General features: G+C 43.0%; 1 long non-coding RNA gene across 6 annotated transcripts in view; it reads right to left on the reverse strand.

The window, feature by feature from the left end:
- Positions 1 to 22,929, reverse strand: part of LOC143843103 (uncharacterized) — an 89,108-nt gene that overhangs the window by 46,556 nt on the left and 19,623 nt on the right. For 4 of the 6 annotated variants that reach the window (XR_013233455.1, XR_013233452.1, XR_013233454.1 and 1 more), the window contains exons 2-3: positions 21,189 to 22,228; positions 12,952 to 13,011 (exon numbers count right to left, since the gene is read on the reverse strand). This is a non-coding gene — a long non-coding RNA (uncharacterized LOC143843103). Of the gene's footprint in view, positions 1 to 8,509; positions 8,782 to 12,951; positions 19,715 to 21,188; positions 22,229 to 22,929 lie in introns of those variants that run through there. The other 2 variants (XR_013233456.1, XR_013233457.1) reach the window with 2 other exon arrangements.

Here is a 22,929-nt window from a genome sequence, read left to right on the forward strand (position 1 = left end):
TAGTGTTTGAAAGTGCTATCTAGTTATCTGGGGGTGGGAGGAAGATGCATGGTATAGCCCAAGGTCATAAGATCTTGGAAGCTAAGCAGGATTGGTACTGGGACGGGAGACCACCCAGGAAGGAAGCACAAGAAGGTAATGGCAAACCACCTCTTCTTCTCACTTGCCTTGGGAGTCCCTTGCTAAGGGGGTCACCAGATGTAAGTTGCAAATTGAAAGTACCTATTCAAATGTTCAAAACGCTTCACGTAAATAAGTACAACTGCCCTGTAAAATTGGTCATTATCCCCTTATTGCAGAAGGGAGGGACTGCGGTTGAGAGACGGTGGCTTTCCTCAGGCCACTGAACAAATTTGCATAAGAGCAATCGCCACCAGATAGCTATTAAAGCAATGGGCATTTAGCTAATACAGATTCATTTTAATTTCCGGATATGTTCCCATGGAACACCAGTGAACAAATCAGCAACTTACTTTCTTGGTACATTTTGCTCACTAGCTGGCAAGCTATATAAGAGACACCTTGATCAGAACCTGCACTAAGGCTTTGAAATTTTGATATAACAAAATCGCAACATGGTCAGATCTGTGGATATTCAAATCTGGAGATTGGAGCCATGAACAGACAAGATAGCTCTTTGTACAAATCTGATAAAAGCCCCAGGTTTGCAGAAAAATCAGAAATTTAAAAATAAGTATATTGGTGGGTTAACTGCCTCCATATTAATAGAAGCAGAGCCTGTCCCTTTGCGAAATGAGATCCCTGTGGGTATTGTGGAAATTGTTATAATATTGCCACTCCTCACGCCTTAGTTTCTGTCAGCAAAAGGCTGGGGGAGGGAGGCAGGACTCTTCCTGTCTTTGAGGAAGGATTCATCAAGACCAGGGCCAGAAGCAACTACCACATAACTTGTTACCACCCAGCTTCATCTCTCACCCAAGGCCAACTGCTTGTGCATTTCAAGGCCAGCCATCTTGTGAAAACGAGCATTGTATGGTGTTTAGAGTTTCATGTTAAGATTTAGGAAACCCAGGCTCAAAATCCGACTCTGCTGTGGAGGTTGACTGGGTGACCTTGGGCCAGCCTCAGACTAGTCTACCTCAAAGGGCTATTGTGATGATAAAATGGAGAATGATGTCAGCTGCTTCGGGTTCCTATTGGGAAGAAAGGTGGTGTATAAATGAAATAAATAATCAATTTAGCTGAAAATGGAGGGCTGTTAAGATGCAACTTGCTTGATGGTGATAAGCAGAGAAGGGATCAGTAAAAGATTAAGGTATGGGGACTTCCAGGAAGACAGAAGAGGGAAAGGGGAAGTTATTAAATCCATGGGTTCTTGGCAGGAATCGTGAATGTGTATATAAATTCCCCAGTTCTGGTCAACCATTTAAAATTACATCTCAACCACCTGGCAAGCAGCAGAGGAAGAAGAGGACAGGTAAGCCCTACATTTGGCCCTCATTGGCATAGTGCTCACTACCTATTGGTGACACACTCTCAGGGAAGGCCAAACAGGTAGGGACTGAATTGTCTGCATGCAATTTGAACTGATTGGCCCTCATTGGCAGATTGCAATTTGAACTGAATGGCCCTCAATGGCAGACTGCTATCTCCGTATTGGCAGCACATCCCCATAGAGGGCCAATGAGGTACAGAGTGAGTTGTCTGCATGCAACCTCCAGCTTTATAATGTTTAATGATAGTGATAATGTTTAATTATAGTGATATTGCAGAAAACAACACAGTTTAGCTACCAAAGAATCTCTAATTATGGCTTAGAAGTAAAAAGGTTAAATGCTGAACCTTGTAAGTTGACAGGAATTCTTGGGAGTATTTTAAACAAGAATAGAGCATTCCATTTTAATTTGGGCCACCCCAGATGTTAGGCACAAGTTTTATATTTTCTAACTTGAGTAAAATTCACAAATAAAACGTTAAACTTTTGAATTAGTTATAATTAGCAGATGATATTTTCAGCTCCCTCCCATGTAGAATTAATTTTCCTCATCTGGAAGCAAGAGTTTTTTTCTCAGATGATTTTTTTAAAGTGCGCGTGCTTTTCTTGTTTGGATTATATGTCTAGTGGCCCAGATCCCACCCAGAGAAGGATGGTGCGTCCTGGTTTAATAGAAAGGAGAGGCTAGCTTAGCTATAAAGATGAAGGGTAAGACATACTTAAAATTTAATTTTTTCTTTGAAATCCACAATTCAGACCTACATTTCAGCACTAGGGAGAGACAGACATTTCAAAAGGACTATATAAAAGGAAATAAAAATAAAATGCAAAAGGTCTTGCAACAGAGACATCCTTTTTTATTATTAAAATTACACTTCTTGCACTTTAGCAAGAAATACACATAGGCACTAAATTTATGGTTACAACTTTCAACTAATTTTCTGGTGCTGCTTCTTTGCTTTTGACAGCTGCATGGGAGGCACAGTGCAGAGATGGTCAAGGAATCAGATCAAAAGATATAAAGGTAGATCCCTGATGAAGCCCTTACAGGAGCCCAAGAGTGAAAGGCTGGTAAATCTATCCAGAAGTTCTTTAACTAGGCCTCCCCAGGCCCTTTCTAATGAAGTTTTATCCTGCCCTTCTTCCAAGGTGCAAAGTCTTGCATGAGATTGCCAGCTTTAGGGTGGCTGCAGGGGTGGGGGGGGGGGGGAGAAACCTGGAGACTTTGGGTGTGGAGCCTAGGGACAGCAAAGTTTGGGGAGGGGAGGGACGTGAATGGGGCATAATACCATATCGTCCACCTTCTAAGCAGCTGTTTTCTCCAGGGGAACTGATCTCTGTTGCCTGGAGATGAGGAAGGAATGCCCAGGTCCCACCTGGAGGCTGGCATCCCTAGTTCTTGCATATGTGATTCTTTCATCCACCTATCTTCTCAAGCCTCCTGTGAAGTGGATTAAGCAGAGGGTGGCTCAAGGGCATCCAGTGAGCTTCATGGTGGAGCAGGAAATTTTGAATCCAGGCCTCTCTGGTACTAGTCCTCCACCTTAGCCACGATACCATGTCTCTCTGCCCCCAACATTTCCCCTTACTTGTTCATCATTGATTAGGCTTCTCCCCCAAACTCCAGATTTCCTAAAATGCTCAACATTTCCAAAAATAATTGGGTGGTGTGGGGGAGGGGGTTGTAGCTAACATGCAAAGCATCAAGTTACAGAAAGCATCAAGATACAGAAAGCATCAAGTTACAGAATTTAGGGTTTTCAACTACAGATTTTGGCTATGATCCAGTGCAAAGGTCAACATGCTTAAATGTTTTGGCCAAAGGCACTGAAGCATTCCTCACTTGGTATCGGAAACTGAATATGGTCTTTTGGTATCCAATGGCATACAGTTCCACCCATGGCAGTCACAAATCCTCTCCCCGCAAGGCCTAATCTTGAGAGTTCTGCTGTAGAGGAATGTGCTGTCCAAACATGAAAATATTGCCAGGGAGAAAGAAAATGTAACTTAATATTCCCTTTGAACAAAGGCATGATGTCAATTTTTAAACTGATAACACCTCCGCTCCATCCCCTCCTTATTCAAGCCTTTTCCCAAAAACCTTAAAAGCAAGCAAAAATATAAGTGAGAGAGAGAGAGAGAGAGAGAGAGAGAGAGAGAGAGAGAGAGAGAGAGAGAGAGAGAGAGAGAGAGGTAACAGATAGAAGTGGAAGCATGCCTGTGGTTCTCCTGGTATTCCAATGTGTGGAACAATATGGGTGAATTGGCAGTTTTCATTAAATAGCACAACTCAGTTGATAAAACTAAAGGGATGTGAGTCACTGTTGATGTAGCAGCCATATAATTTGCCTTGAGCTCAAAGTAGTCAAATAAAAAAGGTATAATGTCTGATAAAAAAGAGAATCTTCTCATTTGCTTGATGTAATAGATTATCATCCCCAGATCATGGAATCTCCGCCAGAGGCACGAATCTGAATAATCCTGCTATGATAACATGGCTGGGTAAATTTCAGACACAAAGATGGGTTTGTGCTTTATTCTAGGAACAACCGCATGTGTCAAGATCTCCCCGCTGGTTGCAGAGAAGGTGAAGCTGTTTCAGGCAATGTTACAGCACGTTTTTCTGACTCAATGCACATCGGTGAGTTATTACATACTCCAGGATGTGGTTTAATGGTTTGCTATGACAGGACCGCACTGTTGCCGAACATGAATGATGATAACCTAGACACTGCAGTTTGTAAAGAAATAATAATAATAACAACTCCATGCTTTTATCCAAAATACTTAAGTTGATAATTCTCATTCTCAGCTACTCAGAATTGTGATAAAAGCCCAATAAACTTATTCATCTGCTAGTTCTGGTTATTGAAACTTCTCCAGACCAGTGCAGTTACAGAAAATTAAGCTTGCAGATCAGGAATTGTTAGCAATATTGCTAACCCTCTCAATTTGATACGCCTAACTAAACAGTTTTGCAGAAGGAGGCATAACTTCTTCCTGGCGATTCAGATATTTACAGGACCGAATTTAAAAGAATAAAAGGCAGTCCTTGGGGCCTGGGGCCTGCTGAGCTAAGCATGACAGTTCAGCATTTCAGTCTAGTCTCGCAGCACAGCATGGCTGCATGAGTTAGCCAACTGGAAAGCCAGAACTGTGGTTGAAACTAACCACTGATATCCATCCTGAAAAAAGGAATAACTTAAGGTTCTCCCACCTCCCCACCCCTGCCTCTTCCTGGTCTGTCATGATTGACATTAATAATTCTCTTAGCCCAGTATCCTAATTCCAACACCGGGTTGCTCATCCACAGGAGAGTTTCGTTTATCTGACTCAGGCTTACATAGAAGCCAGTCCACTCACAGGCCTGCTTTGTGCATTGTTTTATCTTGCTGAATGTCACTGGAAGAACACCACCATGTGTGAAAAGAAAGTGTATACAGGGCTTCATTCTCCATGAAAACAAATGGAGAAGAGTTTGTGGCTCTCTATATGACAACTGAGCTTAGAGCTCCTCCAATCAATAGAGACTCCAGTTCTTGTGCCAGAGAATATGGTTCCTTCCTTTGATATAAAGTTGACGACTTCAAATAGGGCTGCCAGGCCTCCCATTATGGCAGGAGGCCTCCTGCTTGGTAGCCTTAGCCCCGCCACTGCTCTGAGGGGCAGCAGGGGGAAAAAATTGCAACATCAGCAGTGACACTATGTCACTTCCAGGGAAAACCCAGAACTGACAAAGGGGTGGCCAGGAACTCTATGGTTTTGCCAGATTCCTAGAAGCTACATTCCTAGAGTTACATGTTGTACCTGAAAGTGACAGTCTGATGTAGCCAGTGTCACCCTTCACATCCTCTTTCATAAATTCTCCCACCGTTTGCCAGGAGGTGGGCATGGCCTGACAACCCTAACTTCAGGTGATCCCAAGAACGCCATACTGGAATTTATGTAGCATTGTCAGTTCCTTCCAGTCCTCAGGCAGGATATGATTGCCAGACCCAGGTTGGGAATCTCCTGGAGATCTGGAGGACGTGGACCTTAGTGGGGCATAATGGTATAGAGTCCACCTCCAAAGCATCCATTTACTCCAGGACACTGTTCTCTGTAGTCTGCAGGTGAGCTGTAATTCCAGAGGATCTCCAGGTCCCTCAGGCTATTCTGTACCCTGGCAGCAATGTTTTACACTTTGTAGTCTACATTCATCTCCAGGAGATGGAGAACCATTTTGTAGCCCGGTGGCAGGACTGTCCCATCCAGGGGCCTGGGCTGTGCCTCGACAGACAGGCCCTCTAGTTGCAACCAGTGGGCAGTAAGGAAGAAGTAGCCATGCTGCTGGCTTCTCCAGAGGTCTGCATGAAGTGCACAGTTCTGCTGGGATCTGGATAGTTCATCTTTGACCATCATCTTTGACTACCACCCCTGTGAAGTTATGCAAGCCTTGTTGGCTCATGGTCCTCCATGAGGGAACACAGTACTAGGGAGCTAGGTGCTGCAGCAGCTGGTGAAAGGCTGCACCCTCCACAAGGAAAAAAGGGTTGGTTCATAATCAGGAATAAATGAATGAGCTCTGATTTTAACATGTTCCCTGCCTCTCTGTTGTCACCATTTTTTTTCTGCAGGAATTAACCAGTCTGTTCCTAAACACTGTTACACCCTTTTGAAAAACAACTGACCAAAGTTTGTCACCAGTTTTTTTTCTGCAGGAATTAACCAGTCTGTTCCCAAACACAGTTACACCCTTTTACACCTATTGAGCTCAATGAACTTTGAAGAGTTAAGCTATTTAGGACTGCACTGTCTGAGGCACAGGTTAGCTTTCAATCCACTGCAGGCTGCCCCCTCAAAATTCCAGCTCTGCCTAAAGGAAACACCCTTTCCAAGTAGAACCTAGAAGTTCTCGATCCCAATTTTCTCCTCTGAGGCATATCCTATAATTTGTGTGTCACAATTTTAACAACTAACAGTGAAGCGTTGTTCCTGCTTAGCTCATGCAAAGTTCCCAGTAATTCATTCACTCCATGTTTAGACAAGTTTAGCTCTATTAACCTTGTTGGGCTTCCCCTTGACAAGTGGGAGGAAAAATTAGCCCCAGCATGAGGTTCGGTGGAGAAAGAAGTAAGTACTGTTCAAACAGGGCCTAAAGAAGAATGATTCTAAAAAGAAAATGTTCCACTCAAATAGAAACAACTTCTCTGTTCCAGCAATGAGCGGCTTTAAAGAACAAGCTGCTTAGAATTATTTAATTGAATGTTCTTTGGACCAAGAGAAGCTTCTACCTAATAAACAAAACAGCTCAGATATACTCTCTGTAGCTTTACACTTTTGCTAAGGAACAAAAAATCTGGACAGAATCCATTTTAGACCAAACTCTACAAGAGACTTTGCATAGATTAGTGCATTCAGTGGGAAGGTCAGTAGAACCAAAGGAAATCGGTATAAATCAAGAAAGACTGAAAAAGACTATGGATTAGGGACCAGAAATAAATATTCTGCTTTGGTTTCTAATCCGGGAGGGGAAGGCATTACAGCCTTTGTTGTAGTTGGTCCTGCATTCAACGGATGCAGCTTTCTTTGCCTAGAGATGCAATGGTGGAAGCTGCGTCACTCGCTGAATTTAAGTGCTGCACTTACCTGTAACTGTTGTTCATTGAGATGTCTTCTGTGCCTGGAAACATTGAGACTGTGCTTGCACAGTCCAGCCAGCAGAGGCTCTCTTACAGCTACTCTAGTATTCTTACCACTCCCATGTGGAGCCTTTCCCCTGCAGAACTTATTAGAGGGCATTTTCTCATGTAACAGTCATGTGCCCCTCCTTCCCCTCAGCCATCCTGAGTCACCATGAGCATCATGAATGTAATGGCATCCTATGAAATCATAGCAGGGTAAGAGGGAAGGAATGTGTCCCTGCACAGAAGACACCTCAATGGACAATAGTTACAGGTAAAGGCAACTTTGTTTTCATCTTCAGAGTTCTGTGCAGTCTCACATTGGAAGACTACAGAGCGTCTTACTTTGGAGGCTGGGTGATTTTCAGTGGAGCAAGGAGTGCAGCATGGCTCTGCCAAATTCTGAATCTCTTTTTGCATTCATGTCCACAAAATAGCTCTTTGACAAACTATTTCTGAAGATATCGCTGCTTTGCAGATGATCTCCAAGGGGGTGCCTCTTTGGGATGTTGCTGATGCGGCCTGCACCCATGCACAATGCAACAGAAGTTCCAGAGGACACAGTTGACTGACCTGCTCCTACCCCAACCAAATAGCCAACACTGTCCATCCAGAAATGGTCTCTGAGGCAGGCCTCCCCCTTGAGTTACCAGAGCGGCAAACAAAGTCATGGGGAACTGCCGGAAACCTTTTGTTTTGTGTAAGTAGAACAATAAAGACCTCTTCAGCCTCTGAGGTACAGGACAGAAAAAAATACTGGAGAGACAGTGTCCTGGGCAAGGTGGAAACTAGAGATCCCCTCAGGTTAAAAAAAATGTAAACTGGGTCAGAACCATATGGCTAGCCTAAAATTTAATAAATGGCTGGTCAGGCCACAAAGCTGCCAACTTCCCCAGTCTCCTGGCTGATGCAATTGCCACCAAAAATGCAGTCTTAAAAGGCAAGAGTTGCAAGCTACAAGAACCAAGTGAGTTGGCAGAGAACCAGCAACAGAGACCACTGCGGCACTTTGGGTGGCCATGGGGGAAACAAATTAAAGAACTCCTTCCAAAAAATTATTGGACACTGGGTGAGAAAACAGTGCCATGTCCTCAATCTTGGCATGACAGGCAGACATAATGGCTAAATGTACCTTAATGGAAGAAACCAGCCAACCAGATTCTTTACAATAGATATTAAAATACCAGGGCAAGAGGACAATTTTCTGCATGAAGTCCCTGAATCCTGGTCCAATTTGAAAAACAGACCCACTTTCTCCTATAGGGGAGGGCGGTATAAAAATCCAATGAATGAATGGAATGAATGAATGAATGAATGAATGAATGAGGACACTGACTACTTTGTCAGAGAACCAAACTAGGATCTTTTACTTTTTACTTTATTTATGTGGTCACAGATCAGGATACAGAGTTAGGCATATTAAAATATAAGAAGTAAAATTTCTCAGTATAGTTTTTTTTATATGGATAAATAAAACAACATGAGGTTAAAATGGTTAAAAATATTTTAAATCCCTTAGGCTGGCTTGAATGATGTAGGTGCAACATCTGGCTATCTGTTAAGAGACTTGAGGTTTTTAATCAATGCATAGCTCCTTGGTCCATTCTGCTTCAGTTTGGTGTGTCTTCCTAGCCAACAGGGGGCAGATAAGCTTGTTGTGAGCTGTAGTATACAGAAGGCAATGAAAAAAGATATATTCAATTGTTTCCACCTCCCTTAGTGGGTAGATGCACACTCTTTGACACTGGAGTTCTTTTGTATCTGTCCCCCAGAACTGCTGTGGGCATGGCCAAGCATCTTGCTAATGTAAAAGCTCTTCTGTATTTATTGATGTTAATTGATGAGTGATAGGCAGCTGTTTTTAATGTACATCTCATTAACTAGCAATGAGAGAAAGGCTGGAGTGGCTGCTTTTTCCATTTGTCTTTCGGTATCTCCTGTTTCTTTGCCTGAGAACTCGCTTTGCCTGATCTTTACCCAGTCTAAGTAGATCACTTGGGGAGAAGCCTAGGCATGCAAGTTTGGTCTTGGTAGCTTTAAGCCAACTAGATTGAAAAGGGTCTTGTAGGATCAGTGGGAGAGGTTCTTGGGCTCTAAATTCTATTTTGAGCCAAAGATATAAAGAGAGCCAGTTTGGTGTAGTGGTTAGGAGTGCGGACTTCTAATCTGGCATGCCAGGTTCGATTCTGCGCTCCCCCACATGCAACAGCTGGGTGACCTTGGGCTCGCCACGGCACTGATAAAACTGTTCTGACCGAGCAGTGATATCAGGGCTGTCTCAGCCTCACCCACCCCACAGGGTGTCTGTTGTGGGGAGAGGAATGGGAAGGTGACTGTAAGCCGCTTTGAGCCTCATTCGGGTAGGGAAAAGCGGCATATAAGAACCAACTCTTCTTCTAAAAAGACTGACCCTTGCCTCAACTCTTGATGTGCTGGTTTCAAGTTGTGTTATGGCACTCGAGACACATCTAGGTGTTTGTAGAACAGCTCTCAGATAATTTGACTGGACTCACTGCAATGGTATGAAACAGGCTTCAGGAGATCCAAGATATGTCCACATAGCTATTGTGCTAGGGATTTGGCCTTGGAATAGCTTTAGTGCTGTTGGAATGGAGTGACTTCCCCAAGTGTGGAGGAACTTTATTATGTTGTGGATTGACTCCCCAAAAAGGGATCCTGTACCCCTCACCCCTCAGTCCAGCATCTCAGGTTAATCGAGGTTAATGAAAGCCTCTACTTCTGAAGACTATACATCCTGAATGGAAAATGACTCACAGTGGGCTCCCCAGGCCAGTAATGATGCAACAGAGATAACAGACACCCTTCCCACAAATAGTACCCCAGCTAGGGATAACTCCTGTATTCCTTTATTATTGTGCACTATTCAAAGATACCATACACAGAACAATACTGGCTTTTAATTTTTAATATATTTTTATTATAATGTATATTCTCCAAGATTACATTCTGTGTTTTCAGCAGGACCGGATAACTGTCAACAGTTTGGCAATGCCCTTATAGGTATACAGCTATAGCCTTCTGGTACCTCCACTGGTTGCTCAGGGAATGACAGGACTCATTCTGGTCCTAAGGGAAAAAACTGTAGGAACTAAACAACAGCCAAATTAAAAAGGGCTTTGTGTCCTGCATTTATTTTAATCTGATTTTCGGTAAACCATTTTGAATATTGGCTAATGTAAAAGATAAGCTCTGCAATGCAATAGAATCACTCTTTGTTTCAAAAATCTCCACAGAAATAGTGAGCCGTAAGTAAATTTGCCACTATCCCCCTCCACTCACATTTTTTTTCTACCAGGGAACTTAAGGTTTTATTGGAAGCATGCAAGGCAAATTTCAGCTGTTGAAACCATCCTATTAGTACAGTAGTCTATCACACCCAACGAGTTCTGTGTATCACAAACTATTCCCTCTCACAGGAGTTCACCAATACATATATTACTGAAACAATATGAAAAAACTACCGAGCTGCCAAAGTAGCAGCAATATTTCTGCAGCAATACCTGGTTACATATGCCTATTATACATGTGTGTTTCCCTAGCTTTCAGCATGCATCATCATGCATCATTTTTATCCTGCATCAATTTTCCTCCTTTCAGCACTCAGTTCACTTTCTCAGCGCTGTTACCCCAGATTTTCTGCGAGCACACTTATGCCAATTTCCCCCTTGTTTCATTTCCAAACCAAAGATAATTCAAAAATATACATATCCTCTTTTATTCCTCCCTGACCGCAATTTTGCTGCCCTTGAGGGTCACTCCCCACATTGTGATCATTCTAAACACCCTGTGCCTTCCATCATCCCCCCAATTAGTGTACAAGTTCCATTGATTACTTTTCCCCTCATTTTAAATTGAATTTTTTTTAACAAGCAGCACGAATCTGAGATTTATCGCTAGTCTCAGATGGCTGGTTTAAAAAAAAAATACAGACGGGGAGTTTAAAAGAAGCTGCACACAGTTTACGTCCCTGCTAGCATTGACTTGAAAGGAGGATCAGAGAGGAGACAAACAGCAGTTTCTGGTGCAACAACAACAACAAAAAAGATTTTCGTGCATGGGAAGGGGGAATAAAAGACAGGAGAAGGAGGAATGATTATTACTTCCTAATTGCTGGGATAACTATGGGAACCAGGGCAGCACCAAGGATTTGGGGCACTCTAGGCAAATTATAACTTCAGTGCCCCTCTCATGCTCCATGTAAAGAAAAGTAATATGTACAGTATATGAGGCTTTCATGTATAAATGATAACTTGAGGTGGGTGGGGTGGAGGACAGGGCTTTGTAGTTTTTAATTTGAAGGATGGTAGTTTTTAATAATTTGTAGTTTTAAATTTTTAGGATGTTTTAATCTATTTATGAATATTTTTATTGATTGATGCAAACTGTCCTGAGCCTGCTTGTGGAGAGGGGCGGTCAATAAATCAAATTTTATTGAGTCAGCTGGCTGAGAGTGGATGCGTAACAAATATAGCGTGTGGCGCTATGTGGCAGGCCCCCCTGGACCTTGCCATCGTCAGCCGTCTTGCCAGCTCCCTCCTGGAATAAACCAGCCCAGTCTCCCTGCTCTGTCTTCAAGGAGGTTTTATTTCAAATAGTTTTCACTCGCTGTATAACCACTCTTTCCTCACGCTCCTCTCTATCCCTGTTCTCTGCCAATACCCACATCCATGTACTGAACTTTCCTGCCTTTCATTTGCTCCATGTAATAGATTTCTATGTGCTTTCTTTATTTCAAACTTCACGGGCCATGAGGCAACATTAAGTGAGAATTCGTATGTTCTTTATTAGATAAAAATATAATTTCATAGCCCTTCTGCTGTTAAGGAAGCATTTTTCTTCACTAGCAATTAAAACTTCTGCATCTAAATGTGAAAGCGTTCCTGGACCTCTAAGAAAATGTCTCTAAATTGATGTTGTACCAGTTTGAATACTGTTGTTTCCGGCTCATCCTCCCTCCCCATCATGGGAATGTTAGCTTGCAGAATACTCTGCTATAGCTCCCTTTAATTTCTCCTGGAAACAGAGTTCCCAAGGTTCCCTGAGAAAAGGCAGAGGAACTGATTATAAAAATAGTCTCTTATGCCCGACAATTATATAGAACAATATTCTCCCATTGCAGCATTGTTACGGGGATAATGACACCTTGCCAGCATAATCTGTAGAAACACAGTTCCCCAGCTTTGACACTGGACCTTGCAACTTTGTTGGTGGATTCTTTATGAACAATATAATTGAACACTGATGACCTCAGACAATGCTAGAAGTCATTGCCTATTGCTGTGAGGGCTCAGAAATGCTCCTTAACTTTCAGAATGCCTTATATAACTTGTTTTCTTTCCTCCCTGCTCATAATCCCCTGGATTCTCAAAGTGGGAGGCAGGTTTCACTAAAGCAGCAGAGGCATTCAATAACACAAGTTCATGCTCTTTCTTGCCACTTATAACAGCTTCATAACAGGCAGTTTACCTCCAGTCTTCTGTGCTCTCCCCCACTGGGACTGTGTTTGCTTGTGCAAGCCAGCCTCTGGAGGCTCTGTTGCAGCTGCTCGAGTATTCTTAGGACTCCAAGGGCAGCCCCTCCCCTGCAGAGCTTATTAGAGGCCCTCTTCCCATCTGATGGTCCCATGCTCTGCAGGGAAAGGAGGACCCTTTCCCTCAGTCCTTTCTTCACTGCTGCATTGTGAGAGCCAGCTTGACATAGTGGTTAAGAGTAGCAGACTGTAATCTGGAGAAACCGGGTTTGATTCCCCGCTTCCCCCCCCCCCCCAGACACACACACACGCAGCCAGCTAGGTGGCCTTCGGCTACTCACAGTCCTCGTAGAGCTGTTCTCGCAGACCAATTCTCTTAGAGCTCTCTCAGCCCCACATTCCTGCCATTAGGAGAGAAAGGGAAAGGTGTTTCTAAGATACTTTGGGATTTCTTTGGGTAGTGAAAAGCAGGGTATAAAAAAGCAGCATATTCAGTTCTGGGTCTCATGAGTTTCTCTCAAAGTTTTTATGCTCCATACTGGACTCTTCATTTATTTGTTTGTATTTTTATTTCTAGACTGCTCCCTTCTTTGGAAAATGTCACAGAAGGCATTACTTTGAAAAATGTATGCAGTGCAGCATGGAAATGACCCATTCAGGAGAACAGCTTCATTATCTTCATCATCATGATTATTATTATTATCATCTGATTGGGAGAGGCCCATTACATGGCCATGTGCAAGATCTGCCTCCAATTTATCTCGAAAGCCTGCTCTGATTGAGTAATGCACTTGGAGGTAAGCTTATGGGAGAAAGCGCTCTCTTGCTCAGATAGCTCAGCAGTGAAACATCTGCCCCACAGAGCACAGTTAATCCTCGCCTTCGAAATCACTGGTTAGAACCAACCAACTTGTGAGCCCACCCTGAGCATCTCAGTTCCATTGGTTTCGGGACAGAACCGAAGCATCAGATCCAATTGCCTGTTTGTTCAGCTGAATGTTGCATGTTGGAACCCCCACCTAAGAAACCCCCATTCCAAAACTACACAAGAAATATCGTTTCAAGACACTCCTGGAATCTATTGTGTCTTTAGTTCCAGCCATATAATCTCCAGTTCTGACAGAATGGAGAAAAATCTTTCCACCATGAATGCTTTTTCCACATGACTCCATGGTTCATTCATAATAAATAAATCTCAGGAGGGGAAAGAGTCTGGCCTAGGTGCGTTGGCCGTTCTACCAGCTAGTCAAGCATCCTCTCCTGTACTGCGACAGAGTTCTATGCCCCGCCTTCTTGGCTACCCTTATTATTCTCCTTCCCTTAGATCTCAAGAATCGGGTGACTGGTAATTGTGGAAAGTACCCTCAGAACTGGGGCACCCCTTTCCATGGAACCATGACACTGCAGGTCCACCATGTTTGGTATCCTCCTACAGTCTCCTCATCCTTTTAGGGGGACTTGGATTCCAAGGAGGAGCAGGCTTTGAGGGCTGACTCCTCTTCTAGTTGAGGCTCAGACACTTTCCCCTGATGATGCTGTAGGAGATCCTGATCTAGTGTCACCTAGTGAAGATTTGAAGCTCTATGCATAGCAAATGATGCAAATAGCCAAACTGTTGGAAACAGAGGTGATCTCCAACAACCCAAGACTTTGAGACAAGATCTTAAAGGTAAAGGTATCCCCTGTGCAAGCACTGGGTCATGTCTGACCCTTGGGGTGACACCCTCTAGCGTTTTCATGGCAGACTCAATACGGGGTGGTTTGCCAGTGCCTTCCCCAGTCAAGATCTTAGGCAAGCTGTATGCAGTCACCCAATATAATCATCTTCCCTATCCTGGAGGGCATTGCAGACATCTCTAAGGACCTCTGGCAGAAACCAGCTAGTATAGCTGCCACATCCAATAGGGAATGTATAGAGTGAAACAAGGTCATTCCTGTTTATTTTGCTTCATCCCTCATAGTCAAGGAGATGCAGGCAAGACAGCATACAGGTGTGCATTCCTCACCTGCTAATAGAGAGGGGTGAAAAACTAACACAGTTAGCAGAAAAGTTTACTCTTCTCTTGAACTTAAGCTGCACATTGCCAACTATACTGATATTATGGGAGTTTACCAGTTGTTTTTCTGGGGAAAGATGGCCACTTTTTTTAGAGATTCTGCCTAAAGGCGAGAAACCTTTGGCTAAATTCTTCCAAGCAGAAGCACTGTGCGTATCCAAGCAACAAATTAATGCAGGCAGAAACTCTGCTGACTCCTTTAGAGTCATGGCTTCAACTTTTGTACAAGACGACGTTCTTGGCTGCACTCCACAGCTCTCCCTCCTGATGCCCCGCAGAAAGTGGAAGACCTCCCAATTTAGGGAAGTACACTATTTGCTTCATCGACTGACAGTCTTTTATCCCAAATCAAGACCAAGCAAACATTTGATATCACAGCAGATTCCGCCGCTCTGTATAGGCATTGGCCTATGTATGGATTCCTTCAGTTGCAGCCGTCATACTCTTGGCACTTGCATTACAGTGGCTCTGTCACAGGCAGGCACAGTTCCAGTCACAGAACCAGACATAATATTAACTGTTGCCTAAAAAACTGCTACAGGCTCCAAAAAGTTCTTTCTGACTAGGGCCTGTAATAGACCAGCCACGTACCCTCTTTTAATGACACACAGGTGTTTTTAGTGATAAATGGCAGGGGGTCATTCAGGTCAACTGTTAGTTTGGGTTATAAATTAGAGCAGCCTTTTTCAACCTTTTGACCGTGGAGGAGCCCCTGCAATGATTTTTCAGACTTTGAGGAGCCCTGGAAGTGAAGTCAGCTCTACCATGAGCTGACTCTACCATGTCCCTCAAAGTGACATTACTCTCCGCACCCTTAGCCCGTCTTTTGCTCCCTTCTTCTGCCTTTAGTACAACTATGGCAAATCTGCAAATGCTGGCAGGGGCTCATGGGAATTGTAGTCCATGGACATCTGGAGGATCACAGGTTGACTACCCCTGGTCTACAGGTTATTCTGTTTACTCATAATGGGATAACTAGCTCATCACAGCACCTTACTGTGAGGAACTAGAGTTGCAGGTTTCCTTGATTGTACAAATGAGTCAGGAATTGGATTTTATAACTAACAGCAAAAAATCATGCCTCCAACCTTCTCGGGTTTCCTTTAATGGGGTCCTTCTGGACAACACAGTAGCCAAAGCTTTCCTGTCAGAAGATAGAGCCTTACAGATGAAGGTGTCGATTAGGTGCCTGTCTAACAACAGATTTCAGCCAGGGCAATTCCGGACAACGGGCCATTTCGCTAAGTCTGAGCGCTATTGAAAAGCGCTGGAAGCAAAAGCGGCAGGTCTCGGTAACGCACACAGCCAGTTCAATCGAAAAAAAAGGCTCTCCCACTAGCACTGCTATCGTAATGCACAAGTTTCCGTTCTTGCCGAAATTGCAACAAAGAAGGCGATATTTTTTCCGCGCTTCCTCCCTCCCCTGGCCGTCAAAGAGAGCAGCCAATTAACTGTTGTGTTTGTGTTTCCCTTTTTAAAACTTTTTAAAAAAACACAAAAAGACCAGTAGCAATGCATATTCGGTCATTCGATGTATCAGAAAGACCTTTTTTTGCTGGCTTAGGAGCTGGCGCTTATTCGTTTATACGTTTTGAAATTTTTTTAAAAATCCCCCCCCCCATGCTATTTCTGGCCGAAATTAGTGCAGTGTCGAACAGGGAGCTGTATTGTGCTCGGAAATTTTACGGATAATTGCTTGTGGAGGGATTTCAGCCATAGAAGCATCACTGATTCGTTGCTTTGGCCGGTTTAAGGAGGGGAAAATGGCGATCGGGATGTCGGAAGCTCGAGTGCGAGAGATTAGGGAGGGACATGCTTGCTACCGCTGTTTTGAGAACACACATGTATTTTTCGGATGTGTTGCAGGTTGTTCTCAAGAGTCAAGTGTTTTTTTTTTAGGGGGAATCCACTTTTATGGATTCCCCGAAAATCGCTACAACGAAGTGATTTTTGCGGGAGTGTTGCAGGAGTGTTGCGGATTGTGTATGACGTCGTGAATAACGCAAAATAAATAGCATTACACAATGGTAACACTTTGGCAACATTAGCGCTGTACAGAATGGCCCTCACTCTTTTTCATTCAGAAGTTTTTAGGACTGATAGCTTCTACTACAGCCACAACCCTGCTTGCCTAAGTATGCAACCTTTGCAGAATTGATTCTTAAGTTTCACCCTTTCCAGCATACTAGGTTCACACTCCCTAGGTCCATAATACAGGAGTATTATGCAAGGCCATAATGTTAATTAGCTAGTATTATTTAAAGACTTTTTCAAAGACTTCAAGTCCTGCCTTTAAGTGATGTATTATGTAGGTGGGTCAACTAGTAAAACTAGTTTGAACAGTTAAGAAAAAGGGATGGAGAGCAGAATTTCTAAGGAAAAAAATCCTTACATCTTGAGTAATGTCATAAACATAGTGCCCATCTGAAGCAATTGTTTGAAGTCATTTCAACCAGGTCAATATACTCATAAAACCAGCAGGAATGTATAGTATGGAAGAGGCTTGCTGAAAGAGATCTGATTAGTACAATTATTCAGACTCCAAAGTTATACAAAGGGTCGAGAGACAATTACACAAGTCTCCTGGGATATTTACATAGATTTCCATCAGGATGCCTATTGCTAGGTGAGATAATAAGCAGGCAGGATGCTTTAATATGAAAAGGGAAGCTTAAAACCAGGACCTTTTGTCTCAATGCATGACAGCCCAAGAGAGCTAGCTTTATATTGACGATGCCCACAATGTTGCCACACAGTGCAGGGAATTTCTTAGATTCTGATCTCAAGAGTCCAACCTGAGTAGCGCACCTGTGAAATGGCATTTTGGCTGATCCTCTGCTGATTTGAGATGGCATCTGTGAAAGACTGAGGGAGGTCTAAAGGGCCATGTGGTGCACAGACTCCATTGCTTTAATGGGGGGGGGGTAGAGTTGGGGAAATTTTGAGAGATGGGTATATTCCAAATGAACCTCTGGAAGTGATAAACCAGTGGCACTCATGTTGGATCAGAGACTGGGGTTCAAAACATCCTCCATGCTATAAAACTCACTGGGTGACCTTAGATTAATGTCCAGTGTCTCATTCTGGACCTATGTATGTGTAAAGTGCAAGATGGGAGAACAATGAAAATAGATGGGAGAAAAAGGTAATGAAATGACCTTCATGTTTCTCTTTTTATGTTGACTTTTTTTTTTGCCCCAAGCATGTTAGAATTTTTTAAATGTTAATATAGCTACCTCCCATACTGTCCTCTACCAGTAAATAATCAATGAAAGGAACATTTTTTTAAAAAACCACATAAAAAAGCAAACAACAGTTTCAGTCAAGTTTCTTTCTTTGGACTTGCATTGCCATAGTTACCGTCAACTTGATTGTATTCTATGGGTGGTGTCTATTATTTTATGCCCTGAATATTACAGAGGTCAATTTTTCTATCCCCCTGGCCAGAAAAGAACGAGCCAGGTCTGCTCTTGTATGCTTCAGATGCAGAAATAGATGGGTGAAAGCTACAAGGGCCAATTCAAGAGATGACAACCATAAATATCATGTTTTGCACAATTATAGCCCTGATCCTTCCAATAAATGTAATAAGGAAGAATAATTTGGGTTACAAACTTTCTTACATTACAGCAGCTTGATCTGTAGCAATTAGTAGACAAAATGTTTGGCTGTAGGCTGTGTAAAGACTTATGTATCTATTTCTATACATCACCGAAATTCTGGCCTTCCTGAAGCCAAATCTTCACCATTTGACATCAGTACTCTGCCACTGAGAAATCAGAGGTGGTACAAGACAATAAATTGTGAGAGTTCAGTGACTGTGATCTAGTAGCTTCTGCTAATAAATAAATGTACATGCCACTGCAAACTTGCAATAATTTTATAAAATGTGCTGTCATGATAAACTGAAACAATGGCCAGAAAGAAAAATGGTATGAAACTTCTGTCCACACCAGTTCAGCACAGACTGTATCACTTTAATAAGCACAATTACTTGAAAATAAGTTCTAATGAAATCAATGGAACTTACTTTGATGTTTAGCTTCAGGCTACAGAGGGCTGTTGAGCACAAGAAGCTGCTTTATACCAAGTTAGAAAATTCATCTATCTGGACCAATGTTGTCTACTCTGACATGCAGTGGGTCCCTAAGACCGCCACAGCAAAAACATGTGTTTTTTTTCCAGCAAACATCTCCAGGGATTGAACTTGTGACCTATCACATGAGGGGCAGCAGATCTGAACAGCTTCTTTATTATAACAGTGGATGTATGTAGTAGCATCCAGAGGCATGTATTTCAGTTAACACAATTGTAATGTTTGTTTTGACAAGAAATGTCAGGCTACATATCATGCCACCCCTCCCGGCAATAGTTTCTAACCCATTTTGTTCGTGCTCCAACTGCCCTCAGCGATGAAACCCCATATTATATCAACCCAGTATGTAGACTATTATAATTGCTGAAACACACAGTGGTTCATTTTGTAATCCTGGGCATTAAAAAAAAAATTCACATGTACCTCAGGTTCTAATGTCAGAGTGAAAAGCTGTAGGCAGAACAGGTGTATGAACAATGTCTACCAATTTGAAAGTCTAAATAACCACCTTCAAATAATTCATTGCGAAAGTAATTATATTGACTGCAAGGAGAGTGTTTCAAGTTGAGGACTAGGCCCTGTCCCTCAAAAGGGAAAGCTGAGTTCAACATTATTAAATGCTCTACAAGCAAAGAACAAAGTGCTAGCTCAGCCTCTTCTACAAACACATTCTGCATTGTATTACTACTGGTACATCTTAATCTGCAAATCTTTGTAAACTTGAGCAGATTCCAGACTGCATTTAGATCTGATTGGAGGGAATTTGACCAAGCAAAGAAAAATAATATTAATAGTCCTGGCACTGCAAACCAAGGCCTCACTGACTGGCCAACTGATTGCCTTGCAGAGGCATCACAATTATGAGCATATTTTTCACAAAAGAGAGTTGAAAGCAGGGACATACCTAATCCAAGGCATCCCAATGTCTCCAACATTCATGATACTTCATGCCTAAAATGGACATCATAAAGTCTATAAAATGGAATACCCCTTTACGACACATTTTAGCAGACAGGATTTGCAGTTCAGGATGCCTTTACTAATTTTCAAACCAGACCATATCAGGTAAAACTGATTCATTATGGGCAGTTTTATAAATCTGGTTTTTTTTTCAGGTTCTTATCCCTAGAGTTTGGGGACAGGAATAGGTCTTCTGTTTTATTTAAGGCCCTGCAAAACAGAACCTGTCAAAATTGCATTCACATGTGCAAAGATCAAGTCAAATTCTCCCTAATATGCTAGTTCTCTGAGGAGGGAGTGGTTTGATATACGATTAATCAAATACTTGATTCCCTTGTCTGCAGCAGAATGAAGCATTATAACCTAGATGCACTGTGAGTCTCCTGGTTATAGCATGATAGAGATTAACACCAAGCCAAGTTTCAGAATAACTTAAATAGTCTATTGAATAAAACTGGGTTTACTTCAATGAAGACCTGTTTAGGATTGTGCCTTTAGTAATCTAAGTGATGTTTACTGTAATTGTATGCATTGTAACATGTTATGCAACGATGTAATTTTGGTCTCCAAAGAATGTATATGCTAGTGTGAATTATACAATCATGAGCCTCTTGTGGCGCACAGTGGTAAGGCAGCAGACATGCAGTCTGAAAGCTCTGCCCATGAGGCTGGGAGTTCAATCCCAGCAGCCGGCTCAAGGCTGACTCTGCCTTCCATCCTTCCGAGGTCGGTAAAATGAGTACCCAGCTTGCTGGGGGGTAAAACGGTAATGACTGGGGAAGGCACTGGCAAATCACCCCGTATTGCGTCTGCCATGAAAACGCTAGAGGGCGCCACCTCAAGGGTCAGAAATGACCCGGTGCTTGCACAGGGGATACCTTTACCTTATTTTGTGTTGATCTGAAGCAACAGAACAATGTTTTAGCCCAGTGGCACCTTTAAGACCAATACATTTTAATTCTGGGTATAAGCTTTGAACGTGAAAACTTATACATTAAACTTTGCTGGTAAAGTTGCCACTGGACTTTATGTGTTACAGAACTTCAAAATAATTTTGGAGCAAATAAAATTTTCTTATTATAGAATCATAGATTTCGAAGGGTCCATACGGGCCATCTTGTCCAACAACCTTCTCAATACAGGATCAATCTAAAGCATCCATGTTAAGTATTTGTCCAGCCACTGCTTAAAGACCGCCAGTGAGTGGTAGCTCATGGCCTCCATGGGCAGCCGATTGCACTGTGGTGAACAGTGGGACTATGACAGTGATGGCAAACCTTTTAGAGATCAAGTGCCCAAACCGCAACCCCAAATCCACTTATTTATCTCAGAGTGCCTACACGGCCATTTAACTTGAATGCTGAGGTTTTAGTTTAGAAAAAATGACTCATACATTAACATATTTTTATTTTTAGGTTCCCCCCCTTTCCCCCCACCGCACCTTTCCCTTCCCTCTCTTCTTCACCTTTGCTCTGCTGAGGGGAGGCGGAGAGGCCAAGTGTGCATACGTGTGGGCAGCGGTGTGTGGCATCTCATGCAGGGTCTGGCCCGGCTCTGCTCTCCCCGGACCCCGTTTAGCACAGCCTTCCTCCTCCCACTGACGCTTGCAGACGCCAGCCCAGCTGAGCAACCTGAGCCAACCAGTCACTTCCCGAACCAGGGAACAGGTGGGAAGAGTCCTCCACATCCTCTGGGCGTTGGATCTCATGCAGGCCGACTTAGTGAACTCTGTGCTTGGGGCAACAGCACGCATGCCTACAGAAAAGGCTCTGAGTGCTGCCTTTGGCACATGTGCCATAGGTTCACCACCACTAAACTATGACATCTTGCAATTCTGATGTGATGCCTTTGTTGATACAGTCCACAAGTACCCCAAGATCCTGTTCACACACATTGCTACCCAGAAGTCTACTTCCCATCCAGTAAACATGCTTTTCATTTTTGTGACCTAGATGTAGAACACTGCATTCTCCAGTCTTCTGGCACATCTCCAGTCCTCCAACAGCATCTAAAGATGATGGACAAAGGTTCTGCAAGTTCACCAGAAAGTTCTTTGAGTACTCTTGCATGCACACCATCTGGCCCAGTGGCTCTGAACTCATCCAGTGCAGCCAAGTGCCTTTCGACAACCACTCTGTTCATGTCACCCCACCACCCAGATGCTATACGTTGCCTACTGCCATCCCTAGATGTCTCCATATTCTTCTGAGAAAACACAGAGGCAAAATAGGTACTGCTTTCTCTGTCCTCCATCAGTGTATCTCCATCTTCACCAACAGTGGGCCTATTGCCCCATTTACCTTACATTTGTTCCTCACATATCTGAAGAAACTTTTCTTGACTATTTGGTTGGGGTAGGAGCAGGTCAGTCAACTGTGTCCTCTGGAGCTTGTTGCATTCTGCATGGGTGTAGGCAGTGTCAGCAACATTCCAACGAGGCACACCCTTGATCATCTTCAAGTAGCGATGTTGTCATCATTAAAAAGAATTCCTCAAATAAGTATTCTGTGGACGTGAATGCAAAAAGAGATTCAGGATTTGGAAGAACTATGTTTCACTCTTCGGTACACTGAAACTCACCCAGCTTCCAATGTAAGGAGCTCTGCAGGCTTCCCTGGCCAGTCTCGGCTTACTCCCAGCCTCGGCTTCTGATAGTTGACTTACAGTGCCTAGTAACCTGCAGATACTCTTCTGGAGAAGCCTGTCCTTCCCTCCATTTCTTGAACATTACATGCTATTGACCACAGCTACCAATGCAGAACTATGGCCATAACTGAATTATTGCTTAGTGTGGAAATAGATATTATCTTGACATATGAGTTTTTCCAAATCCATAGGATAACAAGAATGTAGGAATGCCGTGAGGCATCTGCATGTCAGAACCAGTGGGCAACAAATGCTTGATTTTTGCAGTATTCACCATGTCCATGTTCCTGCAAAGGATTAGCCAATGTTCATCAGCTGAGTTTCCAATTTTAGAGCTCAACATGCAGGCAGGGGAATAATGGGAAATGTTTGTTTGTGTACATGTAGAGGAGAATCTGTGGACAAGGTAAGGATGAAGCAGCACTTCCTGTCAATTGAATCTGCACTGGAAGCTCCTTGTACCACATATTAGCAGTACAAGGAAAACATGACATTTTTTCTCCTACTACCAGTTCCAACCCAATATTATGCTTGCTGCTATTTCTCTCTCTAAACCTTAG

This window comes from Paroedura picta, chromosome 8 (genome assembly GCF_049243985.1).
Source record: "Paroedura picta isolate Pp20150507F chromosome 8, Ppicta_v3.0, whole genome shotgun sequence".
NCBI classification, from domain to species: Eukaryota; Metazoa; Chordata; class Lepidosauria; order Squamata; family Gekkonidae; genus Paroedura; species Paroedura picta.